Raw genomic sequence first — 12325 nt, 5'->3', positions numbered from 1 at the left:
GCCAAACATATTTTACATTATTTTTATGTTATCATTGTATAAAATGACTTATTTTGATTTTCATACTTTTTTTTCTTTTTTCATGGCTTAAGCAACATAAATCTCTTATCTCACAATCAGAACTTAGAAGTCTGAAACCAGGTGTCAGCAAGCTGTTTCCTTCTAAGGGCTGCTGGGGAAGAATCTGCTCTGGCCTCCAGATTTGTAGATGGCATTTTCATGTTCACCTCAAACCCCTGTATTTGCACTTCTTTACCATACATTTTTTTTTTCACTGTTATTTCTTGCAACACAGACCATTCGGGATTTTTTTTTCTCCCTGAAATATATAATTTAGAAATTTCTTTGGGTAAGAAATATTAGTGTAAAATCAAGCCTAGTTCATTGCAAACTATCATTATTTTACTTTCAGTATTAGTAGAGAGTTTTGTTGTGCCAGTGAATCTAGGTTGATAGCTGTGTTTTCTGTCATTCTGAAGAAATCACTCCACTGTCTTCTGGCTCCCATTATTGCTGTTGACAGCTTTGCTGCGGATCTGTTTGTCTATGATGTCATCTTTATTGCTGCTACTAGGCTCTTCTTTTCATCGAATGTCTCTTTAATTTTAATATTTATTATAATGTTTCATAGAGATGATGGCCTCACCAAGTTTATATCTCATCAATTCTAAGATTCCGTTTAAAAGATTTTCATAGGCAATAAGTTTCAGTCAATATTATTGAAATCTCAATATTACAAAAAAAGCAGATTTTCTAAAGAAGGAGGATTTCCTCTCACAAAAAAAGAGGACTATTGCTCACTTCAACTGTACATATATTAAAATTGGAATGATACAAAGATTAGTATGGCCCTTTTGCAAAAATGACATGTGAATTCATGAAGCATCCTGTATGTTTTATATATTTCAAATGTATTAAAAGAGTAGATAGATATTAAGTGTTCTCAGCCAAAAAATAAGAAAAAACAAAAAAAAAAAAAAAAAACTCCCCCCCACTCCAGCAAAAATCTATCTATGTCAAGTGATGTAGACGTTAATTACTTTGATTTTGGGAATCATTATACAAGATATATCAAAATACTGTATTGTACACCTTAAATAATAATAATTTTTTTTTGTCAATCACATCTGAACAAAGCTGAAAACAAAGCTGAAAAAGTACATAAAACTTGTTTTTTAAAAAATATGTGTCTTATTGGTGGTAGATAAAAGAAAATCTGTGTGGAATTTTTGTGGCATTTTTGTAAAACAAGGAAATCGTTTTGGAGAAAAAGATAATTTTGCATAAGAATAATGTTTTCTCCTTTTTAGTCATCTAAATTAAATATTAATGAACTCTCTCTCAAGTCTGAGCAGGTGCTAGGCCATTTTACACTGCAAGCAAGATAGGAGTAACAAAATGTAAAGAAAGATTACTGCTTTTCCTGTGAGCCCGCAGGAGGCGCTTCTGGCTTATTAGTTCTAACTTAATTATTACTTCTCCTACTTTGGGGAAACAGGTAAGATTAATGTTACAGAAATAAATATTTAAGTGATCAAATCAAATTATTCAGATTTGTAGTTCAAATTTCACCTTGAAAATAACATCTCCATTTCAAAACATTGTCTTAAAAATCTAGGACTGGTTCATGCATTCATTCATTTATTCAGCATTCATTTATAGTCTATGGTGTAGACTATAAATCTATGACTGCTTTCTTGGATTTTTTTTTTTTTTGACACCTACTGAAGAGATGAGCCACAAACACAATAGAGAACCAACTTAATTAAGAAAAAGAATATTATTTGTCACGTATTTCTCGTGTCCCAGCCATCCCATTACTGGGTATATACCCAAAAGATTATAAATTATGCTGCTATAAAGACACATGCACACGTATGTTTATTGCGGCACTATTCACAATAGCAAAGACTTGGAATCAACCCAAATGTCCATCAGTGACAGATTGGATTAAGAAAATGTGGCACATATACACCATGGAATACTATGCAGCCATCAAAAAGGATGAGTTTGTGTCCTTTGTAGGGACATGGATGCAGCTGGAAACCATCATTCTTAGCAAACTATCACAAGAACAGAAAACCAAACACCGCATGTTCTCACTCATAGGTGGGAACTGAACAATGAGATCACTTGGACTCAGGAAGGGGAACATCACACACAGGGGCCTATCATGGGGAGGGGGGAGGGGGGAGGGATTGCATTGGGAGTTATACCTGATGTAAATGACGAGTTGATGGGTGCAGCACACCAACATGGCACAAGTATACATATGTAACAAACCTGCACGTTATGCACATGTACCCTACAACTTAAAGTATAATAATAATAAATAAATTAAAAAAAAAAGAAAAAGAATATTACAGTCATCACAATACATGACTATAATATAAAGCAAATATTTGGAAGATACCTACAGTAGGGACAATAGTTATAAATGTATATGTAATTGTATTCTATGTTTTTAAACTCTTACATATTTAGATATTTTTCAGAAACCAGAAGTAGGTTAAGTAGAATTCAATGCCTTCCTTGAAATATTGATCTGGTAGTTGCAAATTACTGTAAAGTTAAACCTTATCCAAAGTCATTTTTGCTACTGCTTATAGGTTCATGTCAGGTTTCATCTGTATTGTACTAAGCTCAGAAATAACCCAGCTTTCTACTGAGAATCCTTTATAATGAGAGAAATTTTAATCCTCAGCCTCCCACTGTAAGCTGTTCTTACTGTGAATTTGTCTCATTGATAATATTTTAGCTTATCTTTTAAAAAAGTAACACTTCATCTTTTGAAATATCTTTGATATTTTTGAAGGACTGCACTAAGGAAAGCAATGATTCATAATTTTCTTTTTTGCATTAGAAATTGTAAACCATCATGGCAAATGGTATTTAATACTCCTATGTATTAGTATTTTGAAGTTGAATTAAATAGCATAAAGTTACGGTTCAAATAGTGTAAAAATATTTATTACATATTAATTTTCATTCAGGATATCAGAGTTTAACTCAAAAATCAATGTATCTAATTCCACTGCTGGTTAATGAAGGGGTGTGACTGAGAGTTACAGAGAATAAATACAATTATTTTTATTGACCATTTTTGTTTTAAAATAAGGATCTACGTGCACAGGGCCAGAAAATCCTTAAATTAGTTTACTGAAAAGAACAAATTTCCACTTCCAAAGTTTGGGTTTTAGTGTTAGACAGAATCACTTTCAAATGTCAACCCGACTTGCCAAGCCTTTGGGTAAATTTCTTCATCTCTGTAAGCCTCAGTCTCCCTATCTCCCCCAAGGTTTTCTTTTTATAACATGTAGTTAATGATATCATTCCTAGCACAGCCCCTGGCACATGTCTCAGCTACTTTCAAAGATTTCATTCCCCCCACATCTTTATTTCAGACAGGAATATTTTAGAGACTGATAAATTGGAGTGGTGAGTTAAAAATAGGTGGAAAAAGTCAGAAAGCCACCCCAGGCTAATTTTACTTTGCTTCTATGTGCCATGAAAATTGGGGATACTTATCTTCTTTTGTTTTAAGTTGTATTTATCTTTCTCTATCTTCTTTCCCTGGATCAAGTCTTCAAGCAAATACATGCATTCAAGTAAGAGGGCTCCTTGAAACTTAAGGCTGTCATTTCACTCAAGCCATAATATGGTAAGAATCACATGGATTTGATTTTGAATCACAGTTTTCCTCCTAGAACTTGTGGGTTCTGTTTTTTCATACCATAAATTAGGATAGTAATATCGAAATTATGAGGTCATTTTGAAGATTAAATTACAAAATACATAAATTTTTCCAGACAAGCAGAAACAATGCAAGAGATGCCAACAATTTTTAGTGTATATTATAGTTGAAAGTAAGGTAAAGAGATTATACCTATGTATATGTAGGGGAAAAAAATAAACTGTCCTCTACCGTTCTGAATTTTTATCTGGGACCCCTATAACAAAGGACAGATTAACAAGAAAAAAAAACCAAGAGTTTTATTGACATTAATTTCTTATATATATAGGAGATACCCAGGCAATAAGCAATTCTCAAAGACTTAGAACATCAGCTTACATATCATCTTCAACAAAAGACAATTCAATTTTAGAGATGTGACAAGACAAAGGCAAAGGACCTTAAGCCTTTAGGGGCAACAAATTGCGGCAAGGCAAATACAAGGGGAACTAATGGTAGACAAAGGATAATAAAGTTTGTTACATAGATTCCTCTGGACAAATAAGTCTTCAGGATAATAAGGGTCTAAGGTTGTCTTTGCTGACCAACTTTTGTCCTTCCCAGTATAAAGGGGAGAAGGGACACCTTTATAAATTTATGCCTTGCAAACAGGGTTGGGGGGAAAGAATTTTTTTTTTTTTTTTTGAGAGGGAGTCTCGCTCCGCCGCCCAGGCTGGAGTGCAGTGGCCGGATCTCAGCTCACTGCAAGCTCCCCCTCCCGGGTTCACGCCATTCTCCTGCCTCAGCCTCCCGAGTAGCTGGGACTACAGGCGCCCGCCACCTCGCCCGGCTAGTTTTTTGTATTTTTTAGTAGAGACGGGGTTTCACCGTGTCAGCCAGGATGGTCTCGATCTCCTGACCTCGTGATCCGCCCGTCTCGGCCTCCCAAAGTGCTGGGATTACAGGCTTGAGCCACCGCGCCTGGCCGGAATTTTTTGTATCAGCTTCTTTTCAATTCTCTTCAGCTCAAAGTAATCCTTATGCCAAATGATATACTTTGGTTAGCATATTCTGCTATTCTTTATTCAGAACTGGCTTTAAGATAAACATTTATTTTCATGATTTATAAACAACTAGAAATAAAAACTAAGTTACAATAATTGATTTTTCATTTTGAGAATCTATTACTCTTTGTAGAGGAAAAGTATTCATTAAATATTAAATTTGTGTTGAAATATACAAATAAATTTTTATTTTATGACAAAATGCACAATAATTTGCATGATTGGCCTTACATAATATATTTTGTTGTCTGTGTTAGCCCGTTTTCATGCTGCTCATAAAGAAAGACATTCCCAACACGGGGCAATTTACAAAAGTAGAGGTTTAACGGACTCACAGTTCCACGTGGTCGGGGAGGCCTCACAAGCATGGCAGAAGGGGAAAGCCACCTTTCACATGGCGGCAGGCAAGAGAAGAGAGCTTGAGACGTTAACTCGCCTTTTTAAAACCATCAGATCTTGTGAGACTTATTCACTATCACAAGAACAGCACAGGAAAGACCTGCCCCCGTGATTCAATTACCTCCCACCGGATCCCTCCCACAACACGTGTTAATTTAAGATGAGATTTTGGTGTTTGAAGATGAATTGACATTTTCATAATTTTCAGCAAAAGTGGGAATTACATAGTAATAGGGCTAATGCTTATTGAGTGCTTACTATGCTTATCTGTTCAAAATAACATACATGTACTGTGTGATTTAATTTAAATGACACACATACATGTTAGACAAAAATAAGAATAAAGAAGCTAGAGAGACTGAGGGACAGAGTGTTTAATTAAATCCCCATGATTTAAGGCAAGGAAATAAAAGAGAGAAGAAAATGCAGGCAGTCTGATTCTGAGCTGGTAGCCCATTGTAATACTGCTACCTTTTCTATAAATATTGATAGAAAAAAAGTGAACAATTCTCCTTATAACTAGATAATGTCAGGATTCAAACTTGAATTCTCTTTATTATTTATCTACATTAACTCATTATTGCAAATATCTGATTAACCCTTTTCTTTGTATACCTTGAATTATATGAACTCAGAAGTAGTCTTTAAAAATAAAGCTTTTTTCCCCCTGGGTTAAAGCAAAACAAAAAAACATTAAACATTAACTTTGCCTTACTTTTAGAATACTTGGTAAACGTTACATACTCGAATGACAAATAGAAAACAGATTATGAAATATATGTGGAATTTTAATATATATAGTAGCTGGGATAAATGGTCAGTTGTAATTGCAACTCACTATGTAATTGGACAGTGAGGAGAATAACAGTTAAATCTGCAGGGGAACATTTCAGTTCACTCTTTTAAGTTGCATTTAGATTTATAGCAATTATAGTTTTAAACATTCTTGCTATTTGTTTTTTTAATAAGAATGAATGTGGCAAGTAAGTTTTAGAAATTATACATTTGATAAGAAAATGCACTATTTGAGATGCTTTTCAGTAGATGAGTACGGAATGAAAGAAAAAGGATCATTACTATTAGAAAAATAAACCTTATTAGTGCATAAGTAGCATTGGTTGTATTCTTTATGCTTAGAAGAAAAAAAGCTCCATGGCATTCTTTGGATTTGCAACATGCTTTACTAATTAGCATATAAATAAACTATAATCTTATTTTGTGTAATACATTTTCTTTTAGGAATTGGACTTATTTTCTTCATATTAAAGATTCTTCCAATTTAACCACAGAACCTGAACTTACAACAGAAACTACACAACTCCAGTTTTGGACAGGATCCAAAAACCTTTAGAGTCACTCAGTCCATTTAACACTTGAAAAGTAAACCTGATTGAAGTCACCATGTGGCCATGCTCTGAGTGAATAACATTCTCTCTATGGACACGTATAATTCTCTCTAGGTTTAATACCAGTTATGACTTTGCCTCAATAGAATTCTCCAGGGCATAGATGCATGGTAGCTGTAATCATGCTTACTTTTAAAATATCAATATATATGAAATAAGCTTCAATATATGCAAATGAATAATAATGAGAATGTCATAGATTCACAAGGGAGGCAAAACAAAACAAAACTCTTAGTAAATAAAGCATTTTCATCAGGAACCAAAGAACTTGCTGGCTCAAAACCAGTGGTAAAAAGGATGATTTTCTTTAGCATAATAAAATATTTTGAGTGCAGAGGTCATGAAGAAGGGCATAGAATTCAATCAGCTGCATCTTAGTTATACAGCACACAGGAACGTAAGACTGTCCAGTAATAAGGAGATTTTGTGTAAAGGGAACTACTTTGTTGAATTCAGTTCTTCAGCAGAAGCCCTATTTGGGTTTTTATATGGCTTCACTGTAATTTTATTCAAAGTTTTAGGAAAATCAAGATGAAATAATCTTCCTTTTTTACTGGTATGCTGCTAGAATTCCACACAAAATGTAATAAACATTTACAACTGATTGAAGAATATATGCTGGAAAATTAGGATGAGAACTTCTTAAAAAAACTTTAATTTAAATAATAGATTTAGGGGGTACAAGTGCAGTTTTGTTACATGGATATATTGTGTATATGTGAAGCTTGGGCTTTAATGTAGCCACCACCCAAATAGTGTACACTGTATCCATTAAGTAATTTCTGGTCTCTCCCCTGCCACCTACCCACCTTTTAAAGTTGGCAATGTCTACTATTCTACTTTCTATATCCATTAGGATGACAGCATTTTAAGGAACACTTTCCTGATAGCATGCGTACATAGACAACATTTCAGGGGACCAGTGGGTCTCAATCAGGGACCATTTACTTCCTAGAAGATATTTGCTTCCCTGGAGACAGGTTTGATAGCCACAACTTATTGGGAGGGGTTGATAGTAACATCTAGAGGCCAAGGATGTTGCCAATCATCCTACAATACTCAGGACACTTCTCTACACCAAAGAATTATCCAGCCCAATATGTCAATAGTGTTGACATTGATAAATCCAGCAGAAGACTATTTTATAAGCATACAAGTTACTTTTATAACTTAAACCACTTAATGATTTGAGGTTATTTTATGCCCATAAGTTTATTATGTAATGTATATATGTTGAGAACTAGTAAGTCATATAGATTTGAATTAGAAGGCTTCACAACATCAAAAAGCATTACCTTTTAAATAAATATTTTCATAAGCGACTTTCTTTTCTGAGCAGGTGGAGAATTCACTCGTATTTCTCGATAATTGATGTATGTAGCTTAACTAAACCTATAGTTTGTTTATTCTTCATTTAAAATACAACATAATCACATTCAAGAGTGCTGATTGAGAAATAAGAATAACATTTTGAGTGCATTCTCTCTGTGTTTTCAGGAAAACAAACACAGAATGTTCACTCCACAGGGACCTTTGGAGATCACCTATTCTAATCCTCATATTTTACAGATGAGGACAATAATACTCAAAAAGGGGAAGCATCAATCCATGATTGTACTAGTTAGTAGCGAAGCCAGGTCTACAGTTACTTTATATATCACTATCAAAATGAGGTCACGATTTGATGACTTCGTAAAATTGATTCTATGTATATTGAGATGTTATATTGAGATGATTTATAATGGAATTTTGCTCAGCTGCTATAGTTTGGAATTGCCCTTCATGACTGACATGACCTCTTTTGCCATCTAGATAAGATGGATCTTACTACATAATGATTTTTTTTCCTTCTCCAAAATGTACTTTCTTTGTGCTAGTATTACATTCCTACTGGAAATATCATTTTCAAGTCACAAGGTGCCATATATAATATTCTACTTTAAACCATGCTATGCCTTTAAAATTGTACAAGTGTGTGCCTGTATGTCAGAGAGATTAGGAAGAGAGTCTCTAGAATTTCTTTCCTATCCACAAACACATTAATCTTTCACATTTGTAAGGGAAAAAATCTGCTTTCTATCCTTGAACAATAGTCTCCAATATAGATGTGCAGGGTTTTTTTTTTCTTTTTTTTCCTTCCTGTTGAGCTAATTCTCTTGAGTTTTGTGACTTCATATATTAATAGGGCCATAAGGCCAAATTTTTTGCCAGTTTTAATTTTTACTTAAAATTCAAGACTACTGGTACTGTCTTTAAGTAGAGATTGTAAAATTTTTCAGAACTACCCATTTTTCTCTAGAGGAGATTGTAAGATAATATAGCATATCAGTTTGAAGTGAAAGACATTACAGAAGTTTGACCTAATTATTTGTAAAATTAGACTTCTAATTGTGCTGAGAGTGTCATCCTAATTTATCACTACTTTATATAATCTTAAATAATATTGTTTTATCAATGCTTTCATTGAAGCTTTTTAGTAAATTAAAGCCTCATATGCAGGAAGCCACAGTATGCTATCTTTTGACAAAATGAATTCTTCCATTTGCATAGCCTAAACTGAAATATATAATCAAAAATTCATTTCATAATCTAGTAACCGAAATGTATTAGAAAAGATTCAACCTGTTAATGTTACATTGGCCTGATAAGAAGGCCTTAACATTTAAGTGGCTGCTTTATCAAGGAAAATATTGTCATATCAGCTGATTGTACTGTTATTTTACAACTATCTTCTGGTTAAAGATAATTTTAGAAGACACTACTAGTTAGATAATATGAGAGATAATAGTAAATTTTCTCTGATGCAATGTTCTCATTTTTAGTAAACCAAACTGAGTTATTTCAAGTGAAGTATTTCGAAGTTGATGCCATACTTAAGAGCAGAGCTGTTACCAGAATGTCTTCAAACTATCTAGGAATTGAGTCAGTTGATTCATAGCACTTATTTCCTTCCTTCCTAAATTGAAGGCTAATCGAGAAATAAGATACAAGAGTCAGTCAGATGGATATAAATGTATAAACATAAAAAAGTATAGGTCACTTTAGATTTCTGTTTAAAAAGGTTTGGGTATTATTCTTTCCTATTCCTACATTATCCCCATTTTCTGTACTTGGGAATATCTTGGAACAACCCATATATCTGAGGAAAAGACTGTGTCTGCAAAGCAACTTGAGTTTTCAAGATAGCTGCCTCTTCTGGTTGAGGTAGGAAAAAAAAAGCAAATATTCTGTAATTGAAAACTTTCAATGCTTTAATTCTACAAATTCAAGAAATATGAACCCATCAGTGAATGACAGTGTCTTGTTATCAACCAGTCAGGTATTCAGTAAATACAGAAATAAAAGCTGGTGAGAGTCATAAGGGGTAATATTCTAACACAAGTACCTTCATTTGAAATCAGAGAGAGGGAATGTTCCCACCAACACAATATATTCCAATAAAATTTATTTCACTTAATTGATTGACTATTCCCAGATAAGATACTTTTATCCTCCTGGTAGTAACTCATAAATTTTTTATCCCCTCAAAATGAGGAAAAAATGTCAATGTGTCTTCAGGGATTCCACAGATCTGCTGTTCAAAAATGGTTATGTGCTTGTGAGGGATATGGAATTACACAGACAAGAGAAATTAGCAAAATTTGAGTTGATTATGATGTGGAAAATATTTACATGAAAGCACTGATTTTTCTCTCTGTTTAACATTTATAAAAAGAATCAAGAGTGTCTTGATTAAAGGCTTACTTTTGTTTAGATCTTAAAGCATTTTTTTTAACTTCTGTGCTATTCAATTATGCTAATGTAAATGCCCATTATGAGGTGCTTTTGGATTTTTGGAATTTTATGCTCATTTGTCTAATGAGTCTCAGTGAGGTAAATTCAGACAGACTGTAGAAGTGTACAAGCCACATCCTATATATTTCCCCTAAATTAGTGAAGATACATACAGGGAGATAAAGAGAATAAAAGTGAGAAGATGAATTTAAGTATTTGCAGTTTATTTTTGAGTAATTTCAGTAGAATACTAGTTAACTATTTCATCATCTTTTTTATTTCTATGATGATACAGAATTATAATGTTGTTAAACCATCTTAAAGGAAAATATTTGATAACAAATGATTATTATAGAATATGGGATCCATGGTTTATAATAATGTTTTCCCATGTGTGCATATTTGGTAAAATAATGCCTACATTTATTTATCTGGTTAATGGACAATGTCAGACATAACACAAAGAAGCAACAACTAGACTAATGAAATGCATGTTTTTTTAATCGACCTCAATTATTTATTTGTAATACTTTGAAGATATAAAAAGATTGAAGGTGCTTTATGTTTCTGGGTGTGACTACAGGAGTGTATGTAATTTAGATTTCAAGGCATTAACTAACATACTCCGCTTCACAGGCTGAAGAAAAAAACATAAAAACAAGCTGGCCATTAGATCTTTACGATTCTAAACCAGAATATTCTGGCATGCTGAGGATTAGTCTCTACATTTACCTACAAGAACTAAAAAGCACACAGGAGACCTTGTAAATTGCCGTCCGTTCCAGGAGTGATCCCGGGCCCTCCTTTTGGCAGCAGACACATATTTCCTTGTTCAAGTGGAGCTCTGTGTAAGATTTCATGACCAGAGTTTAGGTGTGGGTGGGGAGACTTCTGCTCTGAATCATGGAAGATGGCAGACAAGTATAAAAATGTACATTCTTCTTCAGTTTTGAAAATAGATATAAAATAAATGAACATTTTTATATTTATCTATATTTGCTTGGTAAATAAACTTCTGGTGAAGCTCAATATGCTTCCTAGGAGGAACAGAATTAGATGTATAGAGAACATCCATCCTTTGTGTGCGTGTGTGTGTGTGTGTCTCTGTCTCCCCTCTCCTTGGCAAAGATCTCTCTGTCATGCTTCCGCACAGGACAGTGAAGGCTCCGACCAGGCTAAAGAAGTGTGGGTTGGCAAGGCCATGACCTTATTAGAAAAGCCTCTCTCTGAAGTCTCAAACGACCCTAATACCAACGTTGAATTTGCCTGAGCCTGTCCTTTCTGATTTCCCCCAACACATTACATAGGAGCTCTCTGTCAAATTTGGTGCTGCTGATAATGAGCTAGTCTCTCAGACTTTTGTATTAAATGCAACTTCTCCAGGAAACTTCTTTAAAGTGCACAAGAAAAATACAGAGAAAATTGAAGACTAAAGGGAATATGTTTTTGTTCTACAGCAATACATTTACCGTGCAAAGCAATGTGTTTATCTATACTTATGCTTTTTGCTTCTATTCTATATTAACCTCATCTGATTTATGCTAATTTTTGCCCAAAATGCCAACAGAAGCAGAGTTAGCGTCAGACAGAGTATTTGCTTTACTATTACTCCACCTACTGGAATTGCCCTTCACTGACCACGGATTCCTAGGACTGAGACTTGAAAAATGTGAAGAGAAAAGTATTTAGAATTATTTCTACGCATGGAAAAAACTGTTTTCTTAATAGTGGTTTATTTTAATATGTTAGTAATTTGACAAGAAATGAATAATTTTACAGTTTGAGCCTGCTCAGTAACAAGATACGCTGCTTTTATTATTTTACATTCTTAGATTCTGAGTCCTAATTGCATCATGTAAAGATTCTTATTTTGATATTAAAATGCTGAATTATGTATTATATAATAGGTATCATTTGCTTATCAAACAGGTATGCATGCTTTTGTTATCATAAAAATAAAATGAGAATATAATATGTATTAGCTGAGGTTTCAGAAATGTATTTACATA

General features: G+C 33.7%; 1 non-coding gene across 1 annotated transcript; it reads left to right on the top strand.

Annotated features, from left to right (window-relative positions):
• The first annotated feature begins 795 nt into the window (after nt 1-795).
• LOC126949454 (U6 spliceosomal RNA) lies at nt 796-897 on the top strand. Its single transcript, XR_007723752.1, has one exon. It is a non-coding gene; the product is annotated as a U6 spliceosomal RNA (small nuclear RNA).
• Nucleotides 898-12325: the final 11428 nt, after the last annotated feature.

The sequence above is a fragment of the Macaca thibetana genome, chromosome 2 (genome assembly GCF_024542745.1).
Source record: "Macaca thibetana thibetana isolate TM-01 chromosome 2, ASM2454274v1, whole genome shotgun sequence".
NCBI lineage: Eukaryota > Metazoa > Chordata > Mammalia > Primates > Cercopithecidae > Macaca > Macaca thibetana.
This window is presented reverse-complemented; position numbering and strand designations above follow the sequence as displayed.